Source organism: Lissotriton helveticus, chromosome 3_1, assembly GCF_964261635.1.
Source record: "Lissotriton helveticus chromosome 3_1, aLisHel1.1, whole genome shotgun sequence".
NCBI lineage: Eukaryota > Metazoa > Chordata > Amphibia > Caudata > Salamandridae > Lissotriton > Lissotriton helveticus.
In genome coordinates this window covers 736,324,666-736,342,814 of record NC_136061.1, presented here as the reverse complement: position 1 = coordinate 736,342,814, position 18,149 = coordinate 736,324,666, and the positions used below count along the sequence as shown (strand labels likewise).

Below are 18,149 nucleotides of genomic sequence, written 5' to 3'. Positions count from 1 at the left end.
TGCACGCTGTCGATCCTTAGCATGGCTCCCCACCCTCGCAAGCATCTCACCCAGGCAGTGGTCACCCCCGCTCTCTGTCTTATGCATGGGTAATAAACCTCCCCCCATCTGCGCTGCTCTTCCCTGAGAATCACACCCTGTGCCCACCCGACACCTCCCTTTCGCCCTATTCACTACCGCACCCTCTGACACTCCTTTTCCTCTGTGTCCGATTGTCCAGGCCGGTCCTAGGCTATCAGCTAGCCCTGCAGATGTAGTTTATGGCCACAGCTGTAAAGAATCACCCCTCTTCAAAGGAGTTATAGTAGATCAAGGCCCACACTCGATGAGATCCGTCACAGCAGAAGCGTTGCTATTATCTGAAAACCATCCTGTATTGTGATTGGGGAGGGGACCGAGCGTGAAGCGGAAGATTCCAGGGATGACTCTTTGTACATCAAAGTTTTTACAATTATGTGTCACATTAAAAATATATAGCACTCCGACAAAGTAGTAAGATTATAAAACTTTAATAATTTATAAATATATACAAGAAAACAAAAATAGTAATAACATATAAACATTTTTAGGGAAAAACAACGAAGTAGCGGTCGGCTGTGCGAATAGTCCCAACGCAGCACAACGTCCAGATTTCCAGCGTGGGGCGTCGCGGGGGGTGGGTCATCAGTAGCAAACTGTTGTGCGAATAGTTCCAAGGCAGCAGAACGCGCCGAAATCTAGATGACACGAAAGTGATGTCTAGTAAGTTGCCACCCAGCAAATAACGGCGTGGGGCGTCGCGGGGGGTGGGTCATCAGTAGCAAACTGTTGTGCGAATAGTTCCAAGGCAGCAGAACGATGGCACCAAGGTGATGTCCAGTAAGTTGCCGCACTGGTTTTGGTATCCTACAATGCTGCTCCGAATAACGGCGTGGGGCGCCCCGGGGGAGGCGGCGTGAACGGGCCTCTCCAGGTGGAGTGTCATCTGTTGTAGTGGGGCGCCCCTTTACCGTTTCAGTTGCCATTCCGTCCGTTTTTGGTCCACTGTGTCAAAAGCCGCAATTCAGCTGAGTTGCGCCCACTCTTGCGGTGCAGCGATAGGCGGCTGTCACAGGACTCTCAAAATGGCGGCAGGCTCTTTCCTTTTTGGGCCTGGTCCACTGAAATGGCCCTGGGACACCTTGGAAATCGGACGCTTGTCTGCTAGGTCTTGGACCCCATTCTCGAAAGCGTCCCCTCCGCCTTGAGAATTCATCAAAAGTTTTGGGGGCCCCGACTCCTGCAGGCTTCTGGTGGGGAGCGGCTGCCATGATTGCTCGCGGAATGACCACGACGGAGCTACGAGATGGTGGTGCTCTCATGCTGACGCCAGTTTAGTCTGAAACATCCAGAAACAAGGTGGGGCTTTCATCGTTTGGGAAAAAAAAAAAGTTTTCATCCAATGAAAAGTGTTGTTTTTAGGTCATATGATCAAGCCTTCCATCATTAGGAAACCAAAAGTAAAATGAACCAATGAAAAGTTTTATAAACAAGTCACATGACCTGTTATGCGGCATAGGGTATAAAATGCGGAGAAAATACGTTGGCACGTGAGGCGGCGTCAGTAGCGGACCGATGTGCGAATAGGCCGAAGGCAATACAACGCGCCAAGATCCGGATGGCACCGAGGTGGTGTCCAGCAAGTTGCAGCACTGGTGTGGCCATCCTACAATGCTGAAAGTCGGCGTGGGGCGCCCCGTTGGCCTGTGAGTTTGCGTCAGTAGCGGACCGATGTGCGAATAGGCCGAAGGCAGCACAACGCGCCAAGATCCGGATGGCACCGAGGTGGTGTCTAGTAAGTTGTCGCACTTCTGTGGCCATCCTACAATGTTGAAAGTCGGCGTGGGGCGCCCCGTTGGCCTGTGAGATGGAGTCAGTAGCGGACCGATGTGCGAATGGGGCCAAAGCCAGCGCAACAATATTTTCTGACTGACACCACAAGGCGCTGAGATGCCAAGATCCGGATGGCACCGAGGTGATGTCTAAGTTGCGGACTGATGTGCGAATGGGGCCAAAGGCAGCGTAACAATATTTTTTGTATGGAAGATACCACTAGGCGTTGAGATGCCAAGATTCGGATGGCACCGAGGTGATGTCTAGCAAGTTGCTGTACTGGTGTGGTCATCCTACAATGCTGAAACTCGGCGTGGGTCGCCCCATTAGCCTGTGAGATGGCGTCAGTAGCGGACCGATGTGCGAATAGGCCGAAGGCAGCACAACGCGCCAAGATCCGGATGTCACCGTGGTGGTTTCATAGTTGAGAGGCACTTCATCTGCAGTGGGGCGCCGAGATCCGGATGGCACCGAGGTGATGTCTAGCAAGTTGCTGTACTGGTGTGGTCATTCTACAATGCTGAAAGTCGGCGTGGGGCGCCCCATTAGCCTGTGAGATGGCGTCAGTAGCGGACTGATGTGTGAATGGGGCCAAAGGCAGCGCAACAATATTTTCTGAAGAGAAAACACCAAAAGGTGCTGACATTCTAAGATCCGGATGGCACCGAGGTGGTGTCTAGCAAGCTATGCAGTTGAGTTGTGTGCGCACTTGCGGCGAATAGGTCGAAGGCAGCATAACAATGTTTTTTGAATAGAAGACACCACAAGGCGTTGAGATTCGGTTACCACCGAGGTGATGTCTAGCAAGTTGCCGCACTGGTGTGGCCATCCTACAATACTGCTCCGAATAACGGCGTGGGGTGCCCGAAGGGGGGGGGAGCCGGCGTGAATGGGCCTTCCTAGGTGGAGGCTCGTCTGCTGTAGTGGGGCGCCCCTTTACCGTTTCAGTTGCCATTCAGCTGAGTTTCGGCTGCTCTTGATGCTACAGCGACAGGCGGCTGCAAGAGGACTCTCAAAATGGCGGCCTGTTCTTTGGATTTGGGCCTGGTCCACTAAAATGGCCCTGGGACACCTTAGAACTCGGACGCTCGATTTTTTTTTCCTTTCCTGTACATGCAAAAAAAGGTAAATGCCCGGTACGTTACACGCTTCATCTGCCACGATGAACTCTCCAGAGGAACCGAAAAAAAATATAGTTGTGGTAACTATACCATGCATCGTCATATGGAGAGGTGGCACCAATTAATTATAGTGCTGCATAAAAGAGAGATTTGGAGGAGAACCCCTGACCTGCTAGTACATTCATCAAAGAAGTGGCACTGAGAGCTTCAGAGGCAAGGGAAACGGTCCCAAATATTTAGAAGAACTTTGGAAAGATTAAAATGACATGTTTAGATTGTGGCAAATTAATTTCATGTGGACAGATGAGTGTTACTCTAATAAATACAGCATATGAACATCATCATAGTCGATGGTTGGTAGAGACATTTTGACTATATCCTGGACCTGCCCGTCCTCGCCCAAAATGGCGCCGGAATAAATGGGACTCGTAACTCCTTGTTGTGTACTGGTTGCAGAACCTTGAAATCACGAGATACGTATGCAGTTTTGAAGCACATGGCGGGCGGGGACGAGAATTGATTGAATATTTCGACATCCCTATTGATATTAAGTTCTGATGTGTTATTGATTACTGTACTGTTGAAAGTTCGAATTAACGTCACCCATGGTACTTGCCCGCAAATGTATATCTAGATAATTTTATTGTAACTGGCCCTGTCGTATTTTAATTATAAAATGTACGTCCACCGATTCCGTAACTGTTAGACACCTTAGTTCTTGCAACCTAATGGCCCGCCCGTTACGTTCCTCTACAGTGTAAATGTCTATTCATCATATACGATTACAGTTTGCTCTGTGGCAGGCCCACGTGGTTATAGGCTCGTATTTGTATAATGAAATTTTCACAATAAAGGTTTTTAAAAGAAAACATGGTAGTAGTATATACATTGGTAATGTTTTTAATAATAGTGACTGTTTTAGAATCATTAAAAGGCAAGTGAAATAAAGCAGACCAATTACATGAAGGGTAAAAGGTATAATACGAAGGAACGCAGTACAGATAAATGGTCAAGGGCTGTTGTGTTTTCTATTCCTGCAACATAAAGTGATCGATAAGAATCTCATATTCAGGCGTATCGGCGACTAAGACAGCAGGTCGACCCTCTTTTGCTCACCGGCTCCGTCATGGGACGAAGAAACGCTCTTTTTCTCGAAAAAAGAATATATTTTACTTGCAGGACAGTTGTAAAATTTCCGGGAAAGTACATTAGCCTGGAACATTATAACATATATTTAAGAAAAAATAATGTTCGGAAGTAACGAAAAGCGTAATTTTTAGGTCATATGACCAAGCCTTTCATCATTACAATAAGAAAAGTAAAATGAACCAATGAAAAGTTTTATTAACAAGTCACATGACTTGTTATGCTTACGTTACGCGCTGCGCGCCCCGGATGACTTCCGGATGCGCTAACGCGGCGCGTCATATGACGCATTACGCGACAACGCAGGTACAGAATATAGTCAAAATGTCTCCACCAACCAGCGGTCGGAACACAACCCCTTTCAGCAGGCTAAATAGTTCTGTTAAATGACAACAGAAGGGACAGGCAACAAGAACCATCAGTCAAAGAGGGGAGGGCTAGTTCTTCTCTACCGGGTTACATTGGGGCGCTACCGGAACTGATCGAATTGGTAGTCTACAGTGTTTCTGGATGTTTCAGACTGAAGCTGGGGTTAGCATGAGAGCAGCACCATTTCGTAGCTCCGTCGTGGTCATTCCGCAACCAATCATGGCAGCCGTTCTTTATCGTTATTTTGGGCGGGGTGGGTGGCGGAGCCGAGCTGTTTTGCAGCCATCATTGTGTGGAGTTCAGTTCATCTCACTAGTTTTGTATTTGTCATGAGGGGTTGTTCCTAATGTTTCTATTTTAGCGAGGTCAAAAAGAGATCCCATTAGTGGCCTACTGATTTTGCTCGATTCCTTTTCTTTTTTTTTACACGATTTTTCGTTATCTGCAAAGACTAAACAGAGTATTGCGACTCTGTGTTTGTTTGTAAATAGAGAATGAACCAAAGAGAACTAATTCTAAAACAGTAAATACTTGGATAACAATCAATCAAATGGAGAGAGAAGCAGGCACGACGGATTACAACGGGGGCAAAGGCCTGCGTTAACTACCTTTCACTATCTGCAAAGAGAGAGTACTCCTAATAGAAATGAGGGGGGGGGGGCACCATTCAAAGCAGATCAGTGTGCATAAACACGAAAATGTTTTCACTTACCACGTACTTGACATTCGACAGCTTATGATATTTGCTATTAAAAAACCATTGAAATTCACTGAAAAAACCATAGGTTATAGACCATATATAGTTAGGAATTAGCATTTACAAAACCTTGAAAATTCACTGAAAAAACCATAGGTTATAGACCATATATAGTTAGGAATTAGCATTTAAAAAACCGTATTTTACTCACACAAAACCATTGAAATTCCATATATAGTTAGTTGCACTAACTATACATCGCGCACCCGCAATCCACTGCTGATCATGTCACATATTACATCATTCATGACATGGTCAGTGACATCACTGATGACATCACTGATGACATCTCAAATGACATCACTGATGACATCACTGATGACATCTCATTTGACATCATTCTTGTGCTAATACGATAAACCTCTTCAGACTCTAATATAACCTTAGATACACTCAGTGTATACAGACACTCACACACTGCCACTCATCCATGGAGTTACTCACACACCCAGTCAGTCATGCAAAGAAACAATCTCACCTCCATTTCTTCAACTATACAGTTAAACACACCTTACTTATTGAAACATATACTAACACATATTTACTCTCTTATACAATCCCTGATACAAGTTCACAATGATCGATACAACCACTCACTCATTCAGTGGCTCTCATGCACAGTTATTTATATATGCCAACTCTCACATGTACTGTGTTTTACATATGTACTTACTATGACATGTAGCATTGAGATATCCATTCACTCATCAATACACTCATGCACACAGTCAACTGCCCATGTAGCTGTTTCCACATGCACTCTTGAACTCATACACCTAGTGAATAAACTGCTCACACATCTATGCATAGAGTCACACACCTTCCAGCCACCCCCACACAAACTCAATCTCCCATAGAAATACTTGGGCAACCAATTAATAACACATATAGCCTCTCGTATAGCTAATGATCAACACATGCAGCAGTTTACAGAACAACAGACATAATGATGCACAAATTAAGACAGTTTAGTCACTAACCCATGCATTCAGTGAGACACATTTAATCACTCACTCATACAGTCAGTCACGCACCTACTAAATCCTTCATCCAGACACTTATACATCCACTCATTCTTCAATATGTAAGACATATTTTAACTTTACAGAAACATACAGTCACTGGATGTTGTCATCAGTGATGTCATCAGTGATGTCATTTGAGATGTCATCAGTGATGTCATCAGTGATGTCACTGACCATGTCATGAATGATGTAATATGTGACATGATCAGCAGTGGATTGCGGGTGCGCGATATATAGTTAGTGCAACTAACTATATATGGAATTTCAATGGTTTTGTGTGAGTAAAATAAGGTTTTTTAAATGCTAATTCCTAACTATATATGGTCTATAACCTATGGTTTTTTCAGTGAATATATATATATATATATTTCCAAACCCTTTCTGCCTGAGAAAGGAACGAGCCGCACTCCTTCCGATGTTTCAAAGATTTTATTTCCAAAGTGGCATTTCCTTCCTAATGCATTTCGGTCACATCTTGACCTTCGTCAGAGGGGAGCCACAGCAACTCGAGGTAAAGCCAGCACACCAACACTACGATTGCTGTTTAAATATTCAGTGTTTGCCCCCTGGTGGGCGCCTCGTTAGGCACATTTTTAGCATGCCGGTCAATGTAGTGCGCTGTAACCTCCTAAAAAATATATATATATATAAAATTTCTATGGCAAAATGAAACCCCTCATTTTGTTCCTTTTCAAATTAAATGTATTAAGTGTTACCACTTTATTCCAATCAAGATGACTTCAGGTGTGCCATACTTTTGTCATAAGTAAGACTGTTAGCGTTCTAGTTGTTCTTTAGAACACGCTGGGACATTCTGTCATTGGGCTACACCTGGCGGATATTTGGGCTACATTTGGGCTCTTTTGTCTCTGGTGGCCATCTTGGGAGACTGCATATCAGAATTTTTTTAATGAAATATAAGAGGATTTGAGAAGTCACTCAAAATGTGCCCTAATTTTTCTTTCTTCAACACTAATCATAATTTCTATGGCAAAATGAACCCCCTCATTTTGTTCCTTTGCAAATTAAATGTTTTAAGTGTTAACACTTTATTCCAATCAAGATTACTTCAGGTGTGCCATACTTTTGTCATAAGTAAGACTGTTAGCGCTCTAATTGTTCTTTAGAACACTCTGGGACATTCTGTCATTGGGCTATATTTGGGCTAAATCTGGCTGATATTTGGGCTACATTTGTTTTTTTTGTCTCTGTGGCCATTTTTGGGCTACATAGGGCTACATTTGGGCTCTAACATATATATAGCCCAATGTAGCCCAATATATATTTTTTCAAAGTTAATTTTCGTAAAAACCACTGGAGCATATATCTTGAGACATAGCAAAGGCACATCGGGGTACCAGTCCCTACAAGTTTGCCAAGTTTGGTGGAAATACATTCAGCCGTTCGGGCTAAAAGTGAGTCCAACCGCCCTATGGAAATTAACATGGGGAAAACACGTTTTGGGACCCCCCTTTTATTTCGGCCCCCGCTTGACGGATCCCCCCGAAACTTTCAGGGAAGGAGCGGAGCGCAGCGAGTCAAAGTTAAGGAAAATCACAGGCAGATCACTCATTCGGCGCCAAAGTTATTCCCAATAGAATGTTGCGGATTTCCTATGGAAAACGATCCTAACTATAACTACCTACTGGCGACCGCCAGTAGGTAATATATATATATATATATATATATTCCTTTTTGTCTCAGGTGTTGTGGAGAAGAGAATATTTTCTTTAACGAAAAACCGTCAACGTCCGAGCTTGAAAATTCATTAATAAGTAAATACTGCATATTGACACATGAACAAAAGTAGTGATTAAAGGTTGGTTGAGTCCCTACAAACAAATGTTTTTATTTGTTGTTCACTCTCTAGGCCTTCAGAAGAATAGTTAAACCGTCTGGAATGAATCACATTTTAAGGTGACTAGTTGCCTCTGCCTCATCTGCAGGCTTTCCTATCAAGCTGGTTACTCTAGGTGTTCAGGCGCCAAGATCTCCGGTAAGAACTCTTATTTTTTTAAATTATTATTTATGTCTATTTTTCAAATGTATTTATTAATAATTTGTCATTACAGTTAAAAATACAAAGTAAAGTTGTAGTCTTAACATTAATTTGTAGAGATTTATCACTGGGTGACGCAGTGTGCCGCGGAGTATAAATAGATAAGATTTCATTGCTTAATTTGTCAACAACCTTAACATATTTCACACAATCTGGTCATGGTCATGCCCTCCCTCATTCACATTTCTTCGGTTTTTACCAGCACCACAAGCTAAATAGAATAAGGTATTCTCAAGCCAATCTGTCAATTTAAAATTCTTAGATTAGGCTCAGTGTCTTTTGTTTGTTCAAATGACTGCTGTTACTCGTGTCATCAGCTGTCCGAATCTTGGTTTTGTTTTTATTTTTTCACCCATCCCCTAACGCTTGTATTGTTTAGTTGGCTAAGAAACAGCTTTCCGCTTCTGTATACACTACTGAATGACAGTTTTAATCAGTGGCAGGCATATGTTTTCTTCTTCCTCAGCATTGGAGTTTTTTTTTTTTTTTGGATTCCTCATATACCAGATAAAAAGGGGCATTCTAGATGGGGAAAAAAAAACCTCTCTCCTGCTTTTATGATTTTACGGCTCAGATGTTTGAAACCCGAGGAGAGAGGGAAAGGGGTAGCCCCTCTAGCTTTCACTGTTTGCTCAATCCACTCCAATCTTATTTACCTGGGAGACCCTTGGTTAGATTAGAGATAAAGCCCCAACAGTGCCCAGGTGAAATCATCGGAATACCCTTATCTGTTCCGCCATGCCTCAAGGGCCGCCCAGATCTTGTCACCACTAGAGCTGTCACAGGCCATGTCCGATTTGCTTATATAAATAATATGTTTCAAACAATCTGGAAAAGTGGGCGCTTTCTCATCCTTCCAGCCCCTGCAGATTTCCCGCCTTGCTAATAACATCACATAGAAGATGAATTTAGACGCCATGTCATCAAGATGGTACTCCATGATTAACCCAAACAAAATTACCCTTGCAGTGATCACAAATTGCATGTCCAGGACTTCAGTGATGAACTCACCCATTTTGGACCAATAATTTACAAGTATCGGGCAATCTACAAACATGTGGAGGTCATCAGCGGCCGGGAATCTGCACCTTGGACAACAGTATTCTGTGTTCGTAATTCTGGCTAGTTTTTTAGGTGAGATGTATACTCTATACAAAGTGAATAGGTGATTCATTTTGAGTGGAGCTGACTTAACCACTGCATGTAACATCTTAAAGGAGTCCACCCACAAATCTTGTAAATTATTATGATCCAAATCTGCAGCATCACACCATGTCTTTTGGAGTTCGGGCTCTGTCACTCCCTCTGCCTCCATCATGGCCCAATACCAAAAGGATAGCTCCTTTTTCCATCTCCCCTTTCTATTCACAGCATCAAACTTTGAATTCGATGCACCAGACACCCATGACCTAATAGCCCACCATCCTGACAGTTGATAATACTTGAACCTGGTGAGGGTTCTTCCTGTCAATCTAGAAAGTGATTCCCAGTCCATGAGCTGTTGAACAGGAAGGTGATTTTAGGTAAAAATAACCATTTTTATTAAGTTCACTCTCCCAAAAATATTCAATGGGAGACCAGACCAACGTTGTAAGAGGCCGCAGACCTCCTTATACACTCTATCTAAATTTATTTTGGATATCTCTCTGACACACTCAAACTGACCTGGGCATTGCGGAGGTCGCCGAAGGACGCCACAACCTTTCCGCACCATTCCCGCTACCCTCACCAGCATTCCTGCCGCCGCAGCCACCAGACAGCACGGCGTGGCGGACTTAGGACTAAATCCCCCAGCGGCCCTCGCGACAGGAAGTCGCGCACGCCCTGTCCCGCCCCTGGAGGTGCTCAAAGACCAGCGAGAGCCCCGGTGGAGCGGGGACACACTCAAACTGACCTGGGCATTGCGGAGGTCACCGAAGGACGCCACAACCTTTCCACGCCATTCCCGCTACCCTCACCAGCCTTCCTGCCGCCGCAGCCACCGGACAGCACGGCGCGGCGGACTTAGGACTAAATCCCCCAGCGGCCCTCGCGACAGGAAGTCGCGCACGCCCTGTCCCGCCCCTGGAGGTGCTCAAAGACCAGCGAGAGCCCCGGGGGAGCGGGGACACACTCAAACTGACCTGGGCATTGCGGAGGTCACCGAAGGACGCCACAACCTTTCCACGCCATTCCCGCTACCCTCACCAGCCTTCCTGCCGCCGCAGCCACCGGACAGCACGGCGCGGCGGACTTGGGACTACATCCCCCAGCGGCCCTCGTGACAGGAAGTCGCGCACGCCCTGTCTCGCCCCCGGAGATGCTCAAAGACCAGCGAGAGCCCCCGCGTCGCGGGACGCGCGTGGGAGGCACCGGGCTAAGCCCGTGCCGTCTGTGGCCGTCAGGGGCCAGAAGAGGCCGGGCTGGGCCAGCCCCCCGATGTCGCAGGATGGGTAAGCGCAAGAAAGCAACTAACGCTGAGGAGGGGGGGAAGAAGGCTAAGGTGCCTAGACATTCTGAGTCAATTATTTCTTATCTCTCTTCCGCTGTGGTGACCCTCATGAAGGAAATTGGTAGTGATTCATCCCAGGAACATTGCTGCCCCTTCTGTCCGTCTTTCCCCTGGCAAAACGCAATCCACACCATTGGAACACTGTACCCAGGTCACTGGCCATGACACAAAGAGGACCACCAAAAGGAGGAAAAAACCAGATGCCCTTTTAAATACTGTGACTGTGACTAATGATAATCTTGGAGCTCAGCTAGAGTCCATATTTGTAGCACGCATAGAGCCATTATTATTGGGCATAGCGAAAGACATTGTGGACACTTTGAATACTTGTTTAGCTGGTCTTCTTAAGAAATGTGCATTAATAGATACATATGCCAAAAATTGCACCCTAGGTCAGGAAGCGCATCTGCCTGACACTGATCCCCCATGTAAAAATCCCAAGGAGGTTTCCAGACCCTCTAGACCACTGCTGACTAATGATGGGGTGGTCTCTGTTAACATCAGGAGCCGGGATATTTACACCCCTGTTAGCAGCGCTGATCCCATTCCCGCGAGGCCACGTTTCCTGGCCAGTAGGGTACCGATACCCATCCTAAGTTCTAGCATGTCAGCAAGAGGCTGCCAAGTAAAGGTGGATTTGCCCCCGGAGGCCGCTCCCTTATTGGGGTCACTCCAGAGCATGGTGTAATGAGTCCAGTAGTGGAGGGTTGAACATTTCAGACAGGATTATCATGGCAAGAAGGGTGGGTTGGATAGGGAAATGCCCAAAGAAAATAGAGGGGGACTGTGTTATAGTCAATTTCAATAGTGTGGATCTGGCAGACAGGCTGTTTTGGGACGGCTTAGAGATTACACATACTGGGCAAATGAGACCCGCCCCCCTGGGTTTCTTCTATCCACCCCCAACCATACCTCATGGGTCACGGGACACAGGGATGGATTGGAGGGCACGGGACACAGATCTGGGACGTGCAAGGACCTCGGGGAGCCGCCCATATCCCTTGAAGGTGGATTTGGGTTCCCCGGTGGTACCTTATCCTCAGACATCTTGCACACTTTTAGAGCCCCGCGGACCGGCCCTGAGTAACCGATTTGCTCCCCTTTCAGGCATTGAAGAGATTGATTGACTGCCAGCTTTGACATCGTCTAACACCCATGATGCTTCTAACCTAGATGAGTTAGCGGAGTGTAAAATTATTAGGTGGAATGTAGCCGGCATCAGATCGAAAAGGGCAGATACAGCCTGGGTTGACTTTGTCTCCAGTCACGATATAATATCAATGCAGGAAACCTGGGACTCTTCCCCTAGCTTCTGGTTGGACGGCTTTACTAGCTTCGTCATCCCGGCCATCCCAAGTACTGCAGGTAGAGCGAAAGGTGGTCTTGTCATGCTTCTCTCCCTAAAACTCATGGGGATACAAAAATTGGTGGAGGTTGGGTCCCCCAACCTTCTAATTGTTGAATGGGTTCTCTCGTCCACCTGTAAATGCATTTAAATTAATTTTTATAACTCTTGGGACAGGGACGGTAGCACTCAACATATTGCCTTGTTGGAATTTTTTTTAATTAACCTCAGTCAAAATCATTGCATTAATTTCGAGCTCATTTTAATTGGCGATTTTAATATTCATCCATGCAGTGATGTTTGCCACATAGGGAACCAGGAGGGCCCAGTAGGTCAGTGGTTCCTCACTTCGAGCATTCCAGTCAAGGAGAGGCTCTTGAGGAGCTGCTGGCTAATTTTAATATTTTTTAATCTAGCAGTATCGAGGGTGAGGTAAGGGCAGTTACTTTTAAAGGCGCTGACCCAGGTTCTGTGATAGATTACATTTTTGTGACTCCTGGCATCATTCGAAGGGTTGTAACCTATAAAGTGATTATGTCGATATACAGTGACCATAACCCGGTCCTGCTTGTGCTGCGGTGGTACAACCCCATAGGGATCAGGACCAGCCCTCCCCAAAATGAGCTTGCTGTCCTTCCAATGGACCAAGGGAGAATGCTCAAATGGGCTAAGGTCGTACCGGATAATTTTTTCAAGGAATTACGCCCTAAAATAGAAGGCAATATGGCACTCTGTCAGGATTGTAATGCTCCTAACGATGTAATCATGGGCGCTTTTGAGTCTATATGTGCACACATTTCGCACGACCTGACGACCAAATCTTGTATAGGAGATAATTACCCCCACAAATGGTTTGACTCTAACTGCACAAAAGCGCATAGGGATCTATTACAAGCTCTGAAAACCATCCCAAGAGACAAGGCTGCAATCGCTGAGAGGAGGAAGAGATATAGGCAAACGATCAATAGAAGGAAAAACGCCATAAAAAAGGACGCAGGGACAAATTACTATCAATTGATGTTTTGCGTGACAGCAAACAGTTCTGGGCGACAATTAACCTGCCTTTTTTCTCAGACTCAGATAACACAGTCATGGACTGTGTAATCTCTGATGATAAATGGCTTTGCCATTTTAGAGAAGTCTATGGAGAATTAGAGTCCGGCGCCTTAAGAAGCCCCTTGTTGGTTTCCGAGTCAGCCCCCCTACACTTCGACTGCGACGAAGTTGAGAAAGCAATCACTGAGACCTCAAAAAATAAGGCCCCCGGGCCGGACGGTGTCCCCTCAGACCTTTACAGACATTCACCCAAATTGTGGGCCAAGGTGCTTACAAATGTCTTCTATGCGGCTAATGGTAATATCTTTCCTGCCTCATGGGCCACTTCAATCATCGTGCCGATTTTTAAAAAAGGGCAGCGAGATGACCCAGCTTGTTACAGACCCATTTCCCTGTTAGACTCTGCGATTAAGATACAAGGCAGAGTCTTATTGTACAACCTAAGGGACAATATTGAGAGTAGTGGGGTTCTGTCAAACCTACAATATGGGTTCAGAGAAAAAGAGGTACCCTGGAACAGTGTTCAAATCTCCACCTTTTAATTTCTAAATATACATTAGCTAAGGAGGGGTCGTTATACTTGGCCTTTATGGACCTCTCCTCGGCCTTTGATATAGTGAATAGAGATAAGTTGTGGCCAATCCTCTTGGAGATAGGGATTGACCCCCCCCCCTTGTTAATTTCATGGCATCCCTCCACCAGGAGTTATTTGCTAAGGTAAGGGTCACCAAGGAGGGTAGGTGTACGAGCCGTTTTAAATCAGAGCGGGGGTACGACAGGGCTGCATCCTAGCCCCCCTCCTTTTTACCATCTACATTAATGGTTTAGGTAACTTTTTAGATGTACCAGGGGTGGACGTGCCGCGTGTAGGTGATGCTGTGATACCGGCTCTCCTATACGCGGACGATGAAGTCCTATTAGCCCGTACCGGGGTGGGACTCCAGAGACTGTTAGAACTATTTGGGATCTTTATGGATCATCTGGCCTTAAAGATAAATGCGAAAAAATCCCACTCAATGGTGGTTGGTCATCATAGACGTAAGTGTAAACTTGGACTCAACGGTCAGAGGGTCTTTATTTGCAAGGGCCTTTGTTTGCAAGGGCCTTTATTTGCAAGGGTGAGGTGGTTTCCAGGGTGGCAGCATTTCCTTACCTCGGTGTTCTCTTCGATGAGAAGGGGACATGGGCCCCCCAAATCAAGGCTAAAGGTATTTCCGTGGCAAGATCCACCTCAGCCCTCATGGGCTTTTCAAAAAGGTTGGGGGTTAGGCCCATGGAGGCTCTTTTATAAGTTTATAACTCGAAATATATGTCAATTGCCACATATGGTGCTTCTATTTGGGCTATGTTCCACTTGATAAGATTCAAAGAACTGAGAACAGGTTTTTAAGATACCTCCTGTCTGTTCCCCAGCCCACCCCCATCTTTTCAATTCATTCTGAGCCTGGTTTGGATTATGTTTCAGACAAGCTGAAACTAGCCCCATTAATTTTCTGGCTAAAAATATGGCTCAACTCAGAGATAACTCTGAATCATGCTATTCTAAAAAATGTCATGGTACTGGATCACGCAAAAAAAAATACCCTGGCTTGAATACTTGAGATATTCATTTGGTCAGTTAGGACGCCCGGAGCTCTTTTTAACCCCTTCTTCTATTAGAAGGGAGGACGTCAACTGGACTAAGTTACACTTTTTAGATAGGCTTAGATTGGCCCGCGAGGAGCTGGAATTTTTGAAACCTTCTGTTAGACGGCATTATATGCTAACAATCTCCCCCGCACTTGAGCCATATCTTAAGACTGTTACCAAACCCTTCCATAGAGCCCTACTGACTACATTCAGATTCAACCTAATACATTATTCCCTGGGTAGTTATCAATCGTGGTGTAAACCAGAAGATGGCCCGCCCTGTAATTGCGATAATTTTTCGCAACAAGACACTATGCATTTCATTATGTTCTGCGGGCACTATGCGGGGATAAAGGAAAAATATCTGCTACCAATTTTGAAAGAGGCTGGTTTTATCCAAGTCAGACCTGCCCTCATCCATCTTCAGATGCTGGGTAGCACCCGCATTACTTTCCATGTGGCTAGTTTTTTAGTGGCGGCAATTAGAATTAAAACGAAAAATACAACATTAAATGTATTATTCTGATTGTTCTTATTAACTATTTTTAATTCATTCGGTAGAGCATTTGTTTCATAAAAGCTTTTTGCACTGAGTTTGTAAATACATGAATTGCTCTATTTTTATGAATGTATGTACATTTTTATGTCTTTTATGATTTTAACAAATCGAATAAAGTGTATTTGACTGACTGACTGATATCCTTAGCCAAATGGACCCCTAGATATCTCATCCGTGATTTAACTCCCGGAAACTCTACCTCCTGGTTCCACTGCATAAGCTCAGTCTTTTCTTTATGTATTTTGTAGCCTGAAATCTCCCCAAAGGCTTCTGCCTGATCAAAAAGTCGAGGAATTGCCTCTTCAGGATTGGAGGTAAACATTAAAAGATCGTCGGCATATAAAGCGAATTTTAACGCTAAATCTGCAATATTAAAAGGTTTGATTAAGGGGTCTGATCTCAACTGAATAACAAAAGGTTCAATATATAAATTAAACAAAAGTGGGGAGAGGGGACACCCCTGCCTGGTTCCACGGGATATTCGAACCCAATCCGTAAGAAGGCCGTTCACAAGAATTTTAGCTTTGGGGTTTAAGTATAATGATCGAATCGACGATATAAAATTTATCGGAATGCCAAATCCAGCTAGTGCTTCCCATAAATAAGACCAATTGACTTGGTCAAAAGCCTTTGCGGCATCGATGGCCACTATGGTCAAAGGAGATTCCTCATCGGTGGCAACGTTTATAGATGCAATAGCCTGAAACGTAAGTTCATTCAGTTGCCTACGTGGCATAAAGCCCCTCTGATCCTCGTGCACTACTGATTTAATAACTTTAGCCAATCTCGCCGCCAGAACCCCCACAAAGTTTTATAATTGGTATTCAGCCGCGAGATTGGCCGATAGGACTCAACGGTCAGAGGGTCTTTATTGGGCTTTAATATCAAGGCAACTGTAGCTTCTGACCAGGTTTGTGGAGCAGTCTCACCTGTAAGATGTATTTTATTAAATAAAGTTGTAAGGACAGGAACGACTGTGTCCAGGCTTATTTGATATATTTCTATGGGGAGCCCGTCTGGACCTGCTGCTTTACCTTTCGCCATTCTTTTTATTTGGTTATATACTTCTCCCTCTTTGATAGCTGAACTCAATAAGGCACTATCTGTCTCCGTAAAATGCAATACCTCTAGCTGTTGTAACCAATTTTCTGCTCTTTTTGCTCTTTCAGATGAAAGATCACTGCTCTCTGCATATAGCTTTAACATATAGGCTTTGGGTTCCTCCGCAATTTGACCATTATCATATGATATAGCCCCTGTACTATGTATAATTAGTCCTCTAATTTGATTTCTGGCCCTATCTGACCTCGCCTTCCATGCAAGGAGACGTCCACATTTTCCCCATAAGAAAAGTTTTGCAATTTACTCGCGTCCCACCTGTCTTTAATTATCTGATCAAGATTTGCCCGATAATCTGCTTTCAAACAGTCCAACTCATGCTGTATAGCCTCAAGGTCAGCCCGCTGATCTAATGAGGCTTGTTGTAGCTGCTGTTCTTTTTTTTTATTTTGAAGAGAGTCTGCATCTACTTTTCTACTATCATTATTTCTCTTAATCGTAATAGTAGTTAGTATCCCCCTGAGGAAGGATTTAAAGGCCTCCCAGACAATTTGGTCGCAGGCAGTGCCACTATTGAACCTAAAACACTCATCTATCTGTGTTACTAAGTCATCTTTTACTTCCTCTTTTTGTAGTATTGACCTATCGAGGGTCCACCTTCTTGTTTGTACTCCCTGCGTGAGTTTGATCGTTAATTCGACCATAGAGTGGTCTGATAATAGAGCTGGAATATATGTGATATAATCGACACCCGAGAATAATACCCGATCGATAATAAAAAAGTCTATTCGTGAATGATGCCTATATCTGTGGCTATAGAAAGAATAGTCTCTGCTTTTAGCATTTTTAACCCTCCAAACATCCAAAAGATTGAAATCTTTCATAATATTTTTAAGCTCAGTTTTCACTTTATGTGGGGGAGTGATCATAGCCCTAGAGGTGCGGTCCAGGGTTGCATCAAAAAACAAATTAAAATCGCCTCCTAAGATGACAGATACATTCGAATCAGACAGACTAGATTTCAGGCTCAACAAGAACTCTGGGGAATTTCAGTTAGGGCCATAATATACTGCACATACCAGCTGAAGACTAACTAACGCTAGCGACGCAGTCAACCATCTGCTTGAGGAATCCGTCTCATACTTCTCTACTCTAATCCTACTATTTACCCGAATTATTATCGCCACTCCTCTGGTATTCCCGCTTTGGTTAGAGCAGAGAAGATCCTGGATCCAACCTTGTTTTCTAAAAGCTGTCTTACATTCTTGTGATTCAAGATGAGTTTCTTCTAAGAGACAGATGTGAGCCCCTGATTTCTTTAATATATTACAGATTCTATTGAGCTTCCTGCCCTCCCTCAAACCGTTAACGTTCCAGCTCACTATTTTAATTTTATTTGAAATATTCGTCATAAGGATGGACCTTTTGTATATAACTCAATAGAGACCTTGACCCAATTGACACTAAAAATTTGCCTCACGTTCTTATTAACATTCTTGGCTGTATGAGGAATAATTTTTCTCTTTATCTGCCCTACCCCCCTCCACCCCACATCACCCCCCTTGAGGAACCCCCCCTTGTGGAGAGTGGAGAAGTGTGGCTCACTGGTTAGAGGAGGCAGACCCTGAAGCAGAGGTCAGACCCGGGACCAGGGTTCAATTCCCGACAGGGCAGGGTCTTGA

The 18,149-nt window shown here is 44.6% G+C and overlaps 1 protein-coding gene across 3 annotated transcripts in view; it reads left to right on the top strand.

Moving 5' to 3' along the window:
* BMAL1 (basic helix-loop-helix ARNT like 1) overlaps positions 1-18,149 on the top strand; it is a 659,821-nt gene that overhangs the window by 232,580 nt on the left and 409,092 nt on the right. For all 3 annotated transcript variants that reach the window (XM_078680912.1, XM_078680911.1, XM_078680910.1), the window contains exon 3: positions 8,140-8,265. The gene's annotated coding sequence lies outside the window, so the exon portion shown is untranslated. The remainder of the gene's footprint in view (positions 1-8,139; positions 8,266-18,149) is intronic.